Raw genomic sequence first — 17,061 nt, 5'->3', positions numbered from 1 at the left:
GGTCTTATGACTATAAGTGCCACCTAGGTGATGATTCTCTCCATGGACTACATGACATTCCTACTTACAGCTTCTACTTTCCTGACTAAATCTGATTCTCTCACGGTCTTCTCCATCTCAGGGAATGGTTTCTAATTGCTCAGGCCAACAACTCTGGATTCATTCTTGTCTCCTCTTTTCCTTATACCCCAATATCCACACCATCAGATGTGTTTGACTTTTTACTTTCAAACCACCCCTACCAAATCTTCCCACTCTTCTCACCTGCACCACTGCCTTCCAGGTGCGAGCCCAGCCCCTTAGCTCTCACCTATTATTTATGATATCCTCCAATGGATGCCCCTCATTTCCTGACCTTGTCCTCTCTTGCTCTCTCCTGAGGTCCTTTCCCAGAGATGCCACAGTGATCTTTGGAAAGATTAAGTCAAATCATGTCTTTGTTTCTCTGCTTAAACACTTAGAAATCTTCTCACCTGCACTTGATATTGTGGGTCGACACTCAACATTAACTCTGAACTTCTCCAGCACACAGGCCTTAAAACTACCTTGCAGTGATGTTCTGGACTCTGTTAGATTCTGCAGGTTAGGATGAAGCCAGATCCGACACAGAAGCTATCAATAACAGCCACTCCTTCCCTGCTGCTGGTAGAAAGCACTGTCGTGGGTGTGTTTTGTTTTTGTTGGGTTTTCTGCAGCGGCAGCTCAGTGTCGAGGGACCAGTGTGCTAGATGCAGATGGGCAGGTGCAGAAGCAGTAGCTTCTGGCTCCCTGATCCCAGTGCTGGCCGTGTGCTCCAGAGAAGAGCAGGTGCAGCGTCAGTGAGCCCCTGACTCCCTACCTTCCTGACCCTGGCAGAAGAGCAGTGTCCATGGCATGCCCTTGTGAAGGAGTTTTTCTGGAAGGTGCTCCCAGAGATCCACTGAGAACCCATTCCTCCAAACTTTCCAAAGATTTTATAAGCACCAAATCCACTGAATTATATCTTCTTTTCCCACGTAAAGAATGTGGCTGCCAATGCAGGAGATGCAAGAGACATAGGTTCAAATCCTGGATCAGGAAGATTCCCCGGAGTAGGAAATGGCAACCCTTTTCAGTATTCTTGCCTGGAAAATCCACGGACAGAGGAGCCTGGCGGGCTATAGTCCATGGGGTCACAGAGTTGGACAGGACTGAGCACACACATAGAACTCCTTAAATAAGCCAGAAATTTCCATTCTCTGAAATCAAATACAGCATCACACCACAATCAATTCCCAAATCTTTACTCTCGCCTGTGTGACTCTATGTCACCCCTCTGGTATAAGACCTTCCATGGTCCTTCTTGCTCATTCTACTCCAGAAACACATACAGAAAAATAAGCATACTGTTAAAAGAAAACAGAACAATTGAAGATTCAGCTACTGAGTTTCATTCTCAGTCACTTAACAAATACACCAGTATCCACAGTTTTGTCATAACCTCCAGGAATGCTAGGCTGTTCCCATCTAGAAGGGTAAAAGGCAGGTTCTAGGTCCAGGGGTAGGACTGAACCGGTGAGTGTGGTGAAGGCAGGAAAGGGAAAAGGGAGCAAAGGATGCTCCCAGGAAACAGCTGAGAGCCCTGGCTGCTGAGGGAAAGCAGCGTGGGCACGGGCTGGGAGGCGAGAGGAAGACGGCGGGATCCAGGAGCAGCAACCTGTGTGACAGCAGCAGAGGAACTGCAGAAAAAACAGTGAAACAAGGGGAAGAAATGTGGAGGCTGTGGTCTTTGCGAAAGTGTGGCCGAAATTCCGCCGCCTTGCATATCCATCCCCTCTTGCCTCCATGAGGATTCCCTTTTTAGTCTGGAGCATCGTCACTCACATCAAGTCTGCATTTCTCAGACTCCAACTTGGGCTCAGTCAGGCCAATGAAAGTGGTGTGGAAGCTTCTGGAAAAGGATGAAGTGAACCCTTTCTCTCTCCCACCTTTTACTCCCCACCCCGCATGAGAGGCCATCTTGGCCCCTGAGGCAACTCAGGAAGGCAGGTGAAGAGACACAAAAGAGCCTGCCTTGTCTCCTGCCTCTGGAATTTTCTGTTCTTATTTTGGTTTGTATGTGAGGAAGATATAAAGCCCTGTGTGGTTTTAAGTCATTGTTACTTTGGGATTTCTTAAACTTCCCAGCTGAACCTAAACCTAACACACAATGAGACACCGAGTTTAAAGATTTCTGAAGTGAACCCTTGTCAGGAGGTCCAGGCCCTGGCTGTGAGAAGCACAAGAAGTGTTAAGCATGTTTCTGACTATGGAAAGTTTTCAATTAGATTAAAATCCATGCCCCAGTAGCTTTCATTAGTTTCCTTAATCTTTCCCTAATATGTCATTCCAAAGAAACTTAGGTTTATTCTTTTTCCTCATGACACCTAAAAGCAGCAAGTCATCCTTTTTACAGGCTGCCCATTCCCTGGTTTGTGGAACTCTCTGAGTGCAAAGCTCTGCATCTCTGCACCATCCTGCATGAAACTTCCTCTGCACATGGTCCAGTGAGCCTGTTTCTGTCTTTGAGAGTGAGGTCTGGATGGGGACACAGGGTACAGGTGGGTGCGAGCAGGCTATTCTTTCCTTCCCTCCCTGACATGCTTCTATTATCATTGTCTCTGCCTTTTCCAGCAGAGACACCACATTTTCCATTCACATGAAACCAGTTTTGACTGGAAAGCATGTCCTCTCCACCCAAAATACTATTAAAGACATCGTCCCCAATCTCTACTTAAGTAGTTTTGATATTTTTCAAATTCAAGTGCACAGTCTTACGAAGCCAGCTCCATTAAATTTCACCTTGTAAGATCTGACTCATTGCTTCAGCCCAAGGAGCTTTCTGGAAATCTAATTCTTACACCCATTCCCTCTGGGTAAGCCTCATGCTACTGGCACCTTTGATAGGCCTGTTCTCCGGTTCTTCATCTGAACCTCGAATCAAAACACTGAACAAGACACCCTGTTCCTGGACAAAGGCCTTCCTCCCAGCTGTCATTCATCAACCAACTCAGAGTTTGAAGACTAATTTGCAGCGAGTGATTGTTCTCCTGATTGTATTCAGGATTTCTTAGCACAAGAAAAGGAAAGCTTAAGAAATATTCCTACAGGAAATCATTTGGCCACTCAAGCCTTTTTGGAGCTGCTGGGAGTTCTAGACTCCATGCCTGAGTGTCCCCAGAATTCTTACCGCAGTGTATGGAGGCAGTATGTGGAGGCGGGGCCTTTAGAAGGTAATCAAGTTTAGATGAGGTCACGAGGGTAGAAACTACATGATGGGATTAGTGCCCACAGAGGAAGAGCAAGAGACACCAGAGCTTCTGGTCTCTGCCTGTGAATATAGCAAGAAGGCAACCACCTGCAAGCCAGGAAGAGAGTCCTCACCAAAAAATCAACTCTGTTTCCTTGACCTTGGACTCCCCAGTCTCCAGAACCATGAAAATGTCTATTATCTAAACCACCCAGTCTATTACAATGGTCCCAAACTGACTAACAGGGGATTTCCAGCCAGTGACCTTCTCAAGGTGCCTATGGCTCTCTACTGTCCAAGCTCTGACGTGTCAAGGTCATTGGGAAACTGTTCCCTGTGACAGTGATGCACATATTAAGACGGGGTACTGAATGACATGCCTGAGTCCTGCAAGAGGCCCCAGGAACGGAACGTGTGCCCACGTAGGGGCAGTTGTAAAAGCTTATCCTATTTTAAGGCCTCACCCTGGAACTGTGCCAGTGATCACAGGACTATGCCAGGAATTTCTGCCTTTTCGTTTATATGCCCCATAGATTTGGATTCTTGTTCCTACTTTGTATTTCTGCCAAGAGAAGCCAAACTTAGGCATGTTTCGAAGGGTGTGGAATTTCAGTTTCACTAGCCTTTGTAAGGGAAAACCATTTGAAATTTACACAAATCATCATAAGGAACAGAATGTTAATTTTGGTCCCAGAAATGACATTCATGAAGAAAAACAGTTGCTTTTTCAAAGGCACTTATTCTACCCAAGCATTCTCATCTTTTAAAATGCTAAAACTGTTGAACTTTCTTATTTTGACACTGGAACAAATTTAATTTCATACACAGAGGGCTTGAACCCAAGAAGATTTCAAGGTAGTGTCAGTGATGCTGATGGCAGGGTGATGAACGTACCTTCTTCGCTGGCTCTCGGGGCATTCAGGCAAAAGAAGGTACGTTGGATGAAAACTAAGAGGCTGATAAGGAAACATCCTAGTTCCGTGTCCTCAAACAGTTGAGAGCATCAGGGATCCAGAAGCTGATCCTCTGACTATATCCCTATTCTAGGGCCCGCGGGACAGATGGAAAAGTGGCTCAGGCACAGAAGAGCTGGGCAGGAGATTCTCTGATCTGGGATTCCCTCTGGAACCCAATCTGGTACCAACCGTGATCCCAGCCCAAGGCTATAATGCGCGGAACCATTATTTAGGACTTTCTTTCATGTAAACTCTCCCGGAATCTCACCTTGAGCTCCTCTCAGGTCACATGTATCCTATGGTCTCCCAACAAATACTGGGTATGGCTGTACCTCACTCTGAACTATTCAAGCTAGTCAACTGTCAGGCACACAGATTTACTAATATGACCTCATTTAACAGAAGCCCTGTGAGGTGGCTATGATACAGGATGTGAAAGTCACATTGGTGAATCAGTCAGTCTTCTCAAGGTTACCCAACTAGAAGCAGGTAAGCAGATGAGCCAGGACATGGAGCCAGGACTTGACCCAGGACTGCTTGCTCCCAATCCTAGTTTCTTTCACCACACATGCTGCCTCCACTTGCTCTGAGCAGCAGTATTCTTCCATTTAAATTTTGCTCCTCGAATCTGGGAGGTCAGAGTAACCTTGAGAAGCAGACATATGGCCTAAAATATCTGTCTGGTCCTGCCGAGCATTTCTTTCTGACTCATGTATGCTTCCTTCTGAATCTCCTAACATAACTCAACTACCTCAAGGTCTGTAATCTTTGAGCTTTGACTCTGACCTGACCTGGAGGCTGATTCTGCTAAGGGGGATACAACCTGCTCCACCTCAAGGGGAATATGAGATTCTTTCCAGTTCATACACATTTGTAGTTACGTGTGTCCATTGGCTTGGTCAGTGTGCTGGCCATGGGTGAGTGGCCCACCTCCCTTCCAGAATGCCAGGACCAAAGGAAACTGGGATCAACGTGAATGTGGATTGAAAGTTCAAACAGAGACATATCAACGCACATTTTTTCATGGCATAACGGTATTTTGTTCTGAAAAACAAGGAGCTCCTCCTGACAGAACCATATAGACAGACATTAATTTCTGCAGTTGGGCTCTAGGAATAAAAACAGCAAAACCAAATGCTGAAAGAGGCAGTGGCTCCACGAGGCAAGGCTGAGCTGATGGGCTGTACCCACCAAGGAGACAGGGTCCTGGACAGTCTAAGAGCAGTCTTTCTTTCTCACAGTGATTCTGCTGCTCCTGTCCGATCTCCTTGGACCTAGAGCTGCATTTTTTTTTTTTTTTTCATTTGTCAAAACCTATTTTAAATGCTAACCAAATGGATTGTGGATTCTCAAAAACCTCTCTAATAGATGAATATCAGAAGTTTCAAGGAAGGAGACGTTACCAGTCACATTCAAATGGTTTCAAAATACATGGTGGGAAATGAAAAAGAAAATCTCACATGAGTTTTGAACTTGAAATCTACAAAGTAGATCCATCATGATAAATCAGACAAAAGAGAATTAGCCCAGCTTTTCCAAATCCTGGTTGAAAATAGGAATAAATCCAAACTTAGGAACCGTCTCCATTGCTTGGGCTGCCATCAAAAAGTACTTTTAGTCACTTAAATGACAGGAATGTATTGCCTCACAGTTCTGGGCTAAAAGCCTGAAAGCAAAGTGTCAGAAGGGTTGGTTACTTCAGAGGGCTGTGTGGAAGTTTTTATTCACCACAGTATTGGAAGTCCTAGCAATCAGACAAGAAAAGAAGCAAAAGGGATCCAAATTGGAAAGAAAGAAGCAAAACTATCACTGTTTGCAGATGACACTACAATATGAAATTCTAAAACTGTACCAAAAACTGCTAGAACTCATCGATGAATCCAGGAAAGTTGCAGGATATAAAATTAATATACAGAAATCTGTTGTGTTTCTATACACTAACAAGAAACTATCAGAAAGAGAAATTAAGAAAATAATCCCATTCACAATCACATAAAAAAATACCTGGGAATACATCTAACTAAGGAAGTAAACAAATCAGATTGGACTATTTTCTCATACCATATACAAAAATAAACTCAAAATGGATTAAAGACTTAAACGTAAGATGTGAACTATAAAACTTTCAGAAGAAAACACAGGCAGTATGGTCTCTGACATTGGTCTTAGAAATGTATTTTTTTGGATATGCCTCTTCAGGCAAGAGAAAAAAGAAAAGAAAGAAAGTCAAGTTGCTCAGTCGTGTCTGACTCTTTGCGACCCCATCGACTGTAGCCTACCAGGCTCTTCTGTCCATGGGATTTTCCAGGCAAGATGGGATGGGTTGCCATTTTCTTCTCCAGGAGATCTTCCTGAACCAGGGATTGAATCTGGGTCTCCCGCATTGTAGGCAGATGCTTTCCTGTCTGAGCCACCAGGGAAGAGAAGCAAAAGCAAAAATAAACAAATGGGACTACATCAAACTAAAATCCTTTTGCATAGCAAAAGAAAATCAACAAAACAGAAAGGCCACCTACTGAATAGGAGAATATATCTGCAAAAAATATACCCAACAAGGGGTTAATATCTAAAATGTACCATAACTCATACAACTAATCATCAAAATACGACCCAACCAAAAAATGGGCAGAGGACCTGAATAGATATTTTCCCAGGGAAGATATGCAGTTGGCCAACAGGCAAATGAGAAGATGCTCAACATCATTAAGAAAATGCAAATGAAAAGCACAATGAGTTATCACCTCACACCTGTCAGAACGGCTATTATCACCAAATAAAAAAGTGATGGCAAGAACATGGAGAAAAGGGCACCCTTGTACAGTGTTGCTGGGAATGTAAACTGGTGCAGTCACAGTGGGAAACAGTACAAGATTTCTCAAAATATTAAAAATATAACTACCATACTATCCACTAGTTAAAAATATAACTATCATACAATTCCACTTCTGGGTATTTATCTGAGGAAAATAAAAACACTAATTCAAAAATATATATCCACACCTATGTTCACTGCAGCATTAGTTACAATAGCCAAGTTATGAAAGCAATGTAAGTGCCCATCTAGAGATGACTGGATAAAGAAGATGTGATTACATATATATACATATATGTGTGTGTGTGTATACACATAATGGAATATTACTCAGCCATAAAAAAGAAATGAAATCATGCTATTTGCAACAACATGGAAGGACCTAAAGGGTATAATGCTAAGTGAAGTCAGAAAAACAAACAAATACTGTATGATTTCACCTATACATGGAATCTAAAAACAAAACAAATGAACAAATACAACTAAACAGAAACAAAGTCATAGATAGAGAGAACAGGTGGTTGCCAGAGGGGAAGGGGCTGGGGAAAAGAGAAATAGGTGAGGGAGATTACAGGGTGCAAACTTACTATAAAGTAAATGAACCACAGGTATGAAATGTGTGTATGAATATAGGAATAATTATCCAATATCTTTGTGTGGTGACAGATGACAATGAGACTTATGGTGATCATTTTGAAAAGTACAGAAACATCAAATCATTAAAATGTGTACCAGGAACTAACATAGTGAATATCAATTACACTTCAAAAACAAACTCATAGAAAAAGAGGCTAGATTTGTAGCTACCAGAAGTTGGGGGGGGGGAATGTTCATCCCACCACTGTTTACAATAGCCAGGACATGGAAGCAACCTAGATGTCCATTGGCAGATGAATGGATAAGAAAGCTGTGGTACATATACACAATGGAATATTACTCCGCTATTAAAAAGAATGCATTTGAATCATTTCTAATGAGGTGGTTGAAACTGGAGCCCATTATACAGAGCGAAGTAAGTCAGAAAGAAAAACACCAATACAGTATATTAACACGTATATATGGAATTTAGAAAGATGGTAACGATGACCCTATATGCGAGACAGCAAAAGAGACATAGATGTAAAGAACAGACTGTTGGACTCTGTGGGAGAAGGTGAGGGTGGGATGATTAGAGAGAATAGCACTGAAAGATGTATATTACCATATGTGAAATAGATTGCTAGTCGAGGTCCGATGAAAGACACGGTGCTCAGGGCTGGTGCATTGGGACGACCCTGAGGGATAGGATGGGGAGGGAGGTGGGAGGGAGGGTCAGGCTGGGCAGCACACGTACACCCATGGCTGATTCATGTCAATGTATGGCAAAACCCACCACAATAGTATAAGGTAATTAGCCTCCAATTAAAATAAATTAAAAAAAAAAGAATGGGAAAAAAAGTGTGGGGGATTAGTCAAAGGGGAAATGAATGAAGGAGGTCAAAAGGTATAAATTTCCAGTTATAAGATAATTAAACACTTCCTGGTGGCTCAGATGGTAAAGAATTTGCCTGCAATGCAGGAGACCTAGGTTTGATCCCTGGATTAGGAAGACCCCTGGAGAAGGGAATGGCAACCCACTCCAGTATCTTTGCCTGGAGAATATCATGGACAGAGGAGCCTGGCAGGTTACTGTCTATGGGGTCACAAAGAGTCAGACATGACTGAGCAACTAACACTTTCACTTTCAGTGATGTAAAACACAACATGATAAACAATACTCAGCATTGCTGTATGTTACACATGAGAGTTGTTAAGAGAGTAAATCCCATAAGTTTCCATCACAAAGAAAATGTATTCTTTTCTTTCTTTAATGTTGTGTCTAGGAGATGATGGATGTCCACTAACCCTACTGTGGTAAATATCTCACTATATAAGTAAGTCAACTCATTATGTTGTCCACATTAAACTTACACAGGGCTGTGTACCAATTATACCTCAATAAAACCGGAAGGAAAAAAAACAAAGTGAAGGTGAAAGTGAAAAAATAGATCAGAGGACATCAGGTACTCAGGCTATTGTTTACTGGGTACAGAGTTTCTTTAGGGACTAATGGAAAAGCTTTGAAAATAGTGGTGATGGTGTCACCATACAGTAACTGCAATTTATGCCACTGAATTGTATACTTAAAAATGGTGAAAATGGCCAAGTTTGAGTTATATATAGTTTACTATTTTTTTTTAATTTAAAGATACCTTAAGGAAGACACAGTAATCAATGTCCATGAGGGGTCAAAGTGGAGAGGGAGTACAATCATTACATATCTTTAGCTCTCAGTGGAAATAAGTAACGGTGTTCAAGTAACAGTATTTTATTATTTTATTACTATCATTACAATTATCATGCTCTTGCCTAACATCTGAGCTCATTACTCCAAACATTATGATGCTACACATACAATGGGCACTCCTGAATGTCCTCGTGGGAGGCCTTAACTGGGTCTGAATGATGGAAAGGAAGCAGTGAATGACAGTGAATTCTTTGCACAATGGAGCAGGGACATATATTTAGGAGAAAATCTAAGTTTTATGGTCCACCTAGTGAGTTGATAATAATGCTGAATAAGCAACTTACCTCTATTAACTAGTCCTGCGAGCTCTCTGCTTTTCCACACACAATTACCTCCATGAAATTCCCCTCACTTTTGTATTGATTTGGTCCCCTGCGTGGTTGCTAACTCCTTTCTGCTACTTTCTCAAAGGGGAACAGAAAATCAATTCAGAGTAGCTGGAAGACATTTGGCTTTTCTAAAAGTGATCGATGGCAATAAATTTCATCTTTGTTATTCTCTTGTTCCAAGAGGCTGAGCTTCAAAAAGCTTTGCAGAAAAGAAACAGATGGTGAAGAAAAACATAAGCTAATAGTTCCCTCCAGGGGAGGGGCTCAGAAGAGCTTTGTGGACCATTCAAGGGCGCGTTCAGAATGCAAATGGGAAAATAATCCGAGTTTTAGTGAGGACAAAGATTAAGAAGCCAAGGAAAGCAGAATGACTATTGTTTGTGTAATATGCGTTTTTCAAAACAGACTCAGTCGTGAGCCTTTAAAGCAAATAATCATGTTTGCTGGATGTTCACTGGACTGCCTGGTAACTGCCTTGGAAGCTTGGGAGATGGATGCTCCAGTTGGCATCTTTATATTTCCAAAGGTAGAGGGCATATTTCTTGGGAAAGAAGATCAGAAACATCACCTTGCTGTACACCTAAAACTAGCACAACACTGTAGTCAACTATACATCAACTACTTCAGGATTTCTGTAGCATATGATGAAAAAGTGATGCATCCAGGTAGTGAAATAAAATCCCTAATTTTCAATCCAAAGAGGAAAAGTAACAATCTTAGGCAAGTTAAACCAAGGATTTTGTATTAGGAAATCAGGCCAACTCTCATGACATTTGTTTGATTTAAACGCTTTATCACCAGTGACAAGATTGGACCACTCACACTGCTGGTGAGTCAGATATCACATAATGTCCAACTCTGCAATGCAGAGTCACCGCACCCCACAGTGTCTTCAGAAATGCACATCTCCTTCCTTGGGTGTGTTACTAATCAGACCCTGGAATGGGACCAACTAAAACTGTTGGCATTGAGAACAATTCACCCCTAGATAAAGAAGCTCTACTACTTCCAAGTTCTGGGACCCGGCAAAGATGCATGTGAACACGGAATGGTTTGCTTCTGGCTGCCTCTGACAGGTGGGAAACTTTCCTGAGGGGGAGATTCTTCGTGGAGTTGCCTGGGTGCTCTGTGTGTGAGCATCAGAGTGTGGGGATAGATTGTTCAACTACTAGCCTCTGCAGGAGGTTCACAGGTTTTTAAACTAGGAAGACCAGGGTTAAGTAGGGATTAGTGGTGCTCATCTGGCTTTCCCAGGTGGTGCAGTGGTAATGAATCTGCCTGCCAATGCAGGAGATGTGGATTTGACCTCTGGGTCGGGAAGATCCTCTGGAGAAGCAAATAGGCAACCCACTTTAGTATTCTTGCCTGGAGAATCCCATGGACTGAGGAGCCTGGAGGGTTACAGTCCACGGGGTCGCAAAGAGTTGGACATGACTTAGCAACTAAACAACAACAAAACAAAAATGGTACTCATCAGTTTCACGTGCTGTGGAGAACAGGAGGATCTGCTCTCGGAAAAAGTGGAAAGATACTGAGAATAATTCTGCTAAGCTTGGGGAAGGCAATCCCATCTCCTTGAACATGAAGGAGTAGCCAACAAGGAAAAGAGAATGGAATAAATTTAGAGGGAATAGAGGGAAATCAAACAAAGGTGGAAGAATACAGTACCTACAAGAAACAGAAGGCTCTCACTGTCACAACAACCTCTGGGGCTATGCATCAGGCAAAAGGCTCTGCCCTCAGAGGTGATTAAGACCTCCAAAGAGAAAGCTATGGTTTAAATAACATGGAATACTAAGAGGAAGAGGTGAGGAGGGTTTCTCTCACAAAAGACAGAGAGGAGAAACAGATGAGTCAGGGCTGCTGGTGACTCCAGAGAGATGGCTTCAAATAGCCAGGCTTGGCCAATCAAGGGACTTGTGAGAACACTGGGCTCAGTTTCCTTCTTTTATACATGAGGAACAGAGGAACGCCTGAAGTCTTGTGAGCTCAGTGGGCACAAACCTATAATCACTTAATCCTTGCTAATTTGTCTCAACAACCCTGCCTTGGTTTTACCACTGGACTCACAGGGAGCTCCTTTTAAGGTGTATGTACCTTGTAGGGATCAAGACCATCCCTAAGAAAAAGAAATGCAAAAAGGCAAAATGGCTGTCTGGGGAGGGCTTACAAATAGCTGAGAAAAGAAGAGAAGTGAAAGGCAAAGGAGAAAAGGAAAGATGTACCCATCTGAATGCAGAGTCTGAAAGAATAGCAAGGAGAGATAAGAAAACCTTCCTCAGTGATCAATGCAAAGAAATAGAGGAAAAAAACAGACTAGGAAAGACTAGAGATCTCTTCAAGAAAATTAGAGATACCAAGGGAACATTTCATGCAAAGATGGGCACGGTAAAGGACAGAAATGGTATGGTATACCAGAAACAGAAGATATTAAGAGGTGGCAAGAATATACAGAAGAACTACACAAAAAAGACCCAGATAACCATGATGGTGTGATCACTCACCTAGAGCCAGACATCCTGGAATGTGAAGTCAGGGGGCCTTAGGAAGCATCACTACGAACAAAGCTAGTGGAGATGATGGAATTCCAGCTGAGCTATTTCAAATCCTAAAAGATGATGCTGTGAAAGTGTTGCACTCAATATGCCAGCAAATCTGGAAAACTCAACAGTGGCCACAGTGACTGGAAAAGGTCAGTTTTCATTCCAATCCCCAAAAAGGGCAATGCCAAAGAATGTTCAAACTACCACACAATTGCACTCATCTCACACGCTAGTAAAGTAATGCTCAAAATTCTCCAAGCCAGGCTTCAATAGTAGGTGAACTGTGAACTTCCAGATGTTCAAACTAGATTTAGAAAAGGCAGAGGAACCAGAGATCAACTTGTCAACATGCGTTGGATCATCAAAAAAGCAAGAGAATTCTAGAAAAATGTCTACTTCTGCTTTATTGACTATGCCAAAGCCTTTGACTGTGTGGATCACAACAAATTGTGGAAAGTTTTCAAGTGATGGGAATACCAGACCACTTGACCTGCCTCCTGAGAAATCTGTATCCAGGTCAAGAAGCAACAGTTAGAACCGGACATGGAATAACAGACTGGTTCCAAATTGGGAAAGGAGTGTGTCAAGGCTGTATATTGTCACCCTGCTTATTTAACTTATATGCAGAGTACATCATGTGAAATGCTGGACTGGATGAAGTAGAAGCTGGAATCAAGATTGCCAGGAGAAATATCAATAACCTCAGATACATAGAAGACACCACCCTTATGTCAGAAAGTAAAGAGGAACTAAAGAGCCTCTTGATGAAAGTAAAAGAGGAGAGTGAAAAAGCTGGCTTAAAACTCAACATTCAAAAAACGAAGATCATGACATCTGGTCCCATCACTTAATGGCAAATAGATGGGGAAACAATGGAAACAGTGACAGACTTTATTTTGGGGGGCTCCAAAATCACTGCAGATGGTGACTGCAGCCATGAAATTTTAAAAGATGCTTGCTCCTTGGAAGGAAAGCTATGACCAACCTAGACAGCTTAAAAAGCAGGGACATTACTTTGCCGACAAAGGTCCATCTAGTCAAAGCTATGGTTTTTCCAGTAGTCATGTATGGATGTAACAGCTGGACTATAAAGAAAGCTGAGCACCAAAGAATTGATGGTTTTGAACTGTGGTGTTGGAGAAGACTCTTGAGAATCCTTTGGACTGTTAGTATATCAAACCAGTCAATTCTAAAGGAAATCAGTGCTGAATGTTCATTGGAAGGACTGATGCTAAAGCTGAAACTCCAATCCTTTGGCCACCTGATGTGAAGAACTGACTCATTAGAAAAGACCCTGATGCTTAGAAAGATTGAAGGCAAGAGAAGGGGATGACAGAGGATGAGATGGTTGGATGGCATCACCGACTCGATGGACATGAGTTTGAGCAGGCTCCAGGAGCTGGTGATAGACAGGGAAGCCGGGCGGCTGCAGTCCATGAGGTTGTAAAGAGTAGGACACGACTGAACAACTGAACTGAAGTGAACCTGTAGGGAAGAATGGCACCTCTATCTGCCAAATATTCCTAGAGCATGTAAGAATCACAGCTCATCCCAACTGAGCTGTCAGTGCTGCCAGGCACTGTTTCAGGCACTTTTACATATGTTATTTCATTTCATCCTCACAATAAACCTATCAAAAGGTTACTATTATTATTCTCTTTTTTAGGAAACCTGGGGTATATGCCAGGAGCTAGGGATAGAAAAGATTAATTTTGCCAGCACCTTTTGATTATAAAGGGAGGTTTTGTTTAAAGTATTCTTGCAACATACAGAAGTTGCCATTTTCTCAAAGTGTTTGATCATGCCACGAAAATCACATAACCAAGTAACTGTATTAAAAAGAACCAATTACTACAGCCATAAAATTCATTTCATCACAGTAAAAGAGCCACATTCAAGCATATTTGGAAATAGCATAGCTCCTTCTGTAGCTATATTCTTTACTGCATTTGTTTTCTGAGCCTGACTTCACTTTCATATTTTAGATACACTAATTGTGCCTTTCACTTTCATCAAGAGGCTCTTTAGTTCTTCTTCACTTTCTGCCATAAGGGTGGTGTCGTCTGCATATCTGAGGTTATTGATATTTCTCCCGGCAATCTTGATTCCAGCTTGTGTTTCTTCCAGCCCAGCGTTTCTCATGATGTACTCTGCATATAAGTTAAATAAGCAGGGTGACAATATACAGCCTTGACGTACACCTTTTCCTATTTGGAACCAGTCTATTGTTCCATGTCCAGTTCTAACTGTTGTTTCCTGACCTGCATACAGGTGGACATGGGTTTGGGTAAACTCCAGGAGCTGGTGATGGACAGGGAGGCCTGGCGTGCTGCGATTCATGGGGTCGCAAAGAGTCGGACACGACTGAGCGACTGAACTGAACTGAACTGAATTGTGCCTCGGGGGGTTGAAGCCATAAAGTAGAATATCTATCATTTTCCAAGCAAGAACATCCTTTAAAAAATGTTACTAATTGCTAAATGGTCACATTTATTTCTCGCAAAATTACTCAGTAATAAATTCAAGCCAAACACTTGGAGGAAAAAAGGGGGCTAGAGTTCTTCCACTTAATATTTTAGTGGTTGTATGCAAGTCTTTTACCTGGACTTCCCTGGTGGCTCAGTGGTCAAGAACCTGCTTGCCAATGCAGGAGACACAGGTTTGATCCCTGGGTCAGGAAGATCCCCCAGAGAAGGAAATTGCAACCCACCCCAGGTTCTTGCCTGGAGAATTCCACGGACAGAGGAGCCTGGCTACAGTCCATGGGGTTGCCAAAGAGTCAGACATGACTTAGTGACTAAACAACAACAATGCAAGTCTTTTAGGCAGTATAAGCCCACGACCCTTCCCCCATCCACTTTCTGCTTCCCTATGAGGCAAATGTCAGCAGAGAAAATTTTGAGGACTAGTCTGATCCAGCAGCCATGGATTGGGTGGGCACTTTAGAAGAGGCACTACTTACTTCTCTCCATCCCTGTGGCAGAACTTGATTTGGTAGCTCTCAATGAACCTTGCTCCTGGTATTCACACCCTATGTGCCCATCCCCAATGGGCTTAACTATTTATCTAGTTTTGGCTAATGGGACATTAGCAAGTATGAAAAACATGGAGATCTGATAAGCTCCTGCACTTGGGGCTTATACTCTGAATATACTGCTATTTGAAATCCAACCACCATACTGTAAGGAAGACCAAGAAGACACATGAAAGGAAATATGTGGAGAACTGAGCTCTCTGATTGAAAGCTCCATCTGGGGTTCCAGTCTGTGGCCTACACCAACTGCCACCCACATGAGGGAGGTCATTCAGACCTTCCAGCCATTCCCAAGCCACAGTGGACACTGTGTCATGCAGAAGAACCAAGCACTCAACGCACAGAAACACAAGGAATAAAATGTTCTTTATTTAAGCCAGTGAGTTTTGCAGTAGATTTTTACACACCAATGGGTAACTCAGACGAGCCTTCTTGCACCCTGCTAATCCAGACCATCAGTAATTCATTCTGGACTACTGTCATAATTTGGGAAAAAACTCCATAAATCAAGCTACTCCAATGTATAATCCAAACTCTAACCAGAATAATCTTTCTAAAAACCATCAATTGCTCCCTAGGGTCTTTAATATAAATTTGAGGACTTCCCTGGTAGTCCAGTGGTTAAGAATTCACCTGCCAATGCAGGACACACAGGTTCAATCCCTGATCCAGGAGGACTCCACTTGCCATGAAGAAACTAAACCCACACACCACAATTACTGAGCCTATACTCTAGAGCCTGGGAGCCGCAACAACTGAAGCCTGTGTTCCACAACAAGAGAAACCACTGCAATGAGAAGCCCATGCACCACAACTAAGGGCAGCCCCCAGTCACCACAACCAGACAAAGCTCCTGCATAGCAACAAAGACCTGTGCATCCATAAATAAATAAACAATAATATAATATAAATACATAAAGTCTAGCCTATAACATGGAACATGATTATGCTATGACCCTTACTCATCTCTCCAGTCTAGCCTATTACTTCACTTCAGCCCATTCTTCCTGTTCCAGTAACAGTGAACTGGGCACCTTGCTCTACCAAGGGCCAGGCTCTCAGGAACCATCCTTCCCACTTTCACCTTTGCAGTTCAGGACTTGGACTGTGTGCATCTCCCCAGGATTCTTTAGCACTCAGCTTACATCCACTCTGCTTACAGCTGCACTGCAACTATATCCTTTCTTGTTTCTCTTCTTACTAAACCATAGACTATTTGAAGACCAGGAATATGTATTTTCTTTGGTCTGAATGTCTGTGTCCCCCCTAATATTCATATATTGAAATCTTAATGTCCAATGTGATGCCATTAGGAGGTTCTTAGGTTATGAGAATGGAGCCCTCACAAACAGGGTTAACTCATCTTATAAAAGAGATCCCAGTGAGCTCTCGAGCCTATGTCTACACACCAAGAAGGCACTGGCTATGAACTAGAAGAGGGCTTACACCAGAGTGCTGGTGCCCTGCTTTTGGACTTTCCAGGGGAAGGCATGAGATAGAATCAGATTTCCCTCCTGACAATAGGTGATGCCAGAAACCCAGATGTGATGGGTGATGTGTGAGGGGACCAAACTGTTGAGAATAATAAGAAATGTTCAGTCTAACTGCCAGTAAAAAATATGAAGAGGCTTCAAGACTGGAACTCCAAAGAGTTAGGAACTAAGACAATGAAACCAAGTGAAAACAGAATCAAACAGGTAGACCTGGTGCATCTGAGCTTTTGCACCAAATTCTGGCTGATGTTGAGACTTTGGCTTTGTCTACTGTAGAATGGCAAGAAATAAGGGGGGGTGGGGGGGAACTCGGCTTCAAGG

At 42.7% G+C, this 17,061-nt stretch overlaps 1 protein-coding gene and 1 long non-coding RNA gene across 3 annotated transcripts in view; both read right to left on the bottom strand.

Moving 5' to 3' along the window:
- Positions 1-17,061, bottom strand: part of LOC145529256 (uncharacterized) — a 336,599-nt gene that overhangs the window by 260,011 nt on the left and 59,527 nt on the right. The gene's annotated exons all lie outside the window — the stretch shown is intronic.
- Positions 5,900-10,979, bottom strand: LOC145529260 (uncharacterized). The gene is made up of 2 exons (XR_014071072.1): positions 8,712-10,979; positions 5,900-6,448 (listed from the first exon to the last, which is right to left on the bottom strand). It is a non-coding gene; the product is annotated as an uncharacterized LOC145529260 (long non-coding RNA).

The sequence above is a fragment of the Giraffa tippelskirchi genome, chromosome 12 (assembly GCF_054371585.1).
Source record: "Giraffa tippelskirchi isolate mGirTip1 chromosome 12, T2T-mGirTip1v1.2.pri, whole genome shotgun sequence".
Taxonomy (NCBI): Eukaryota; Metazoa; Chordata; class Mammalia; order Artiodactyla; family Giraffidae; genus Giraffa; species Giraffa tippelskirchi.
Note: the sequence above shows the minus strand (reverse complement) of the source record. Positions and strands in the feature narration are given on the sequence as shown.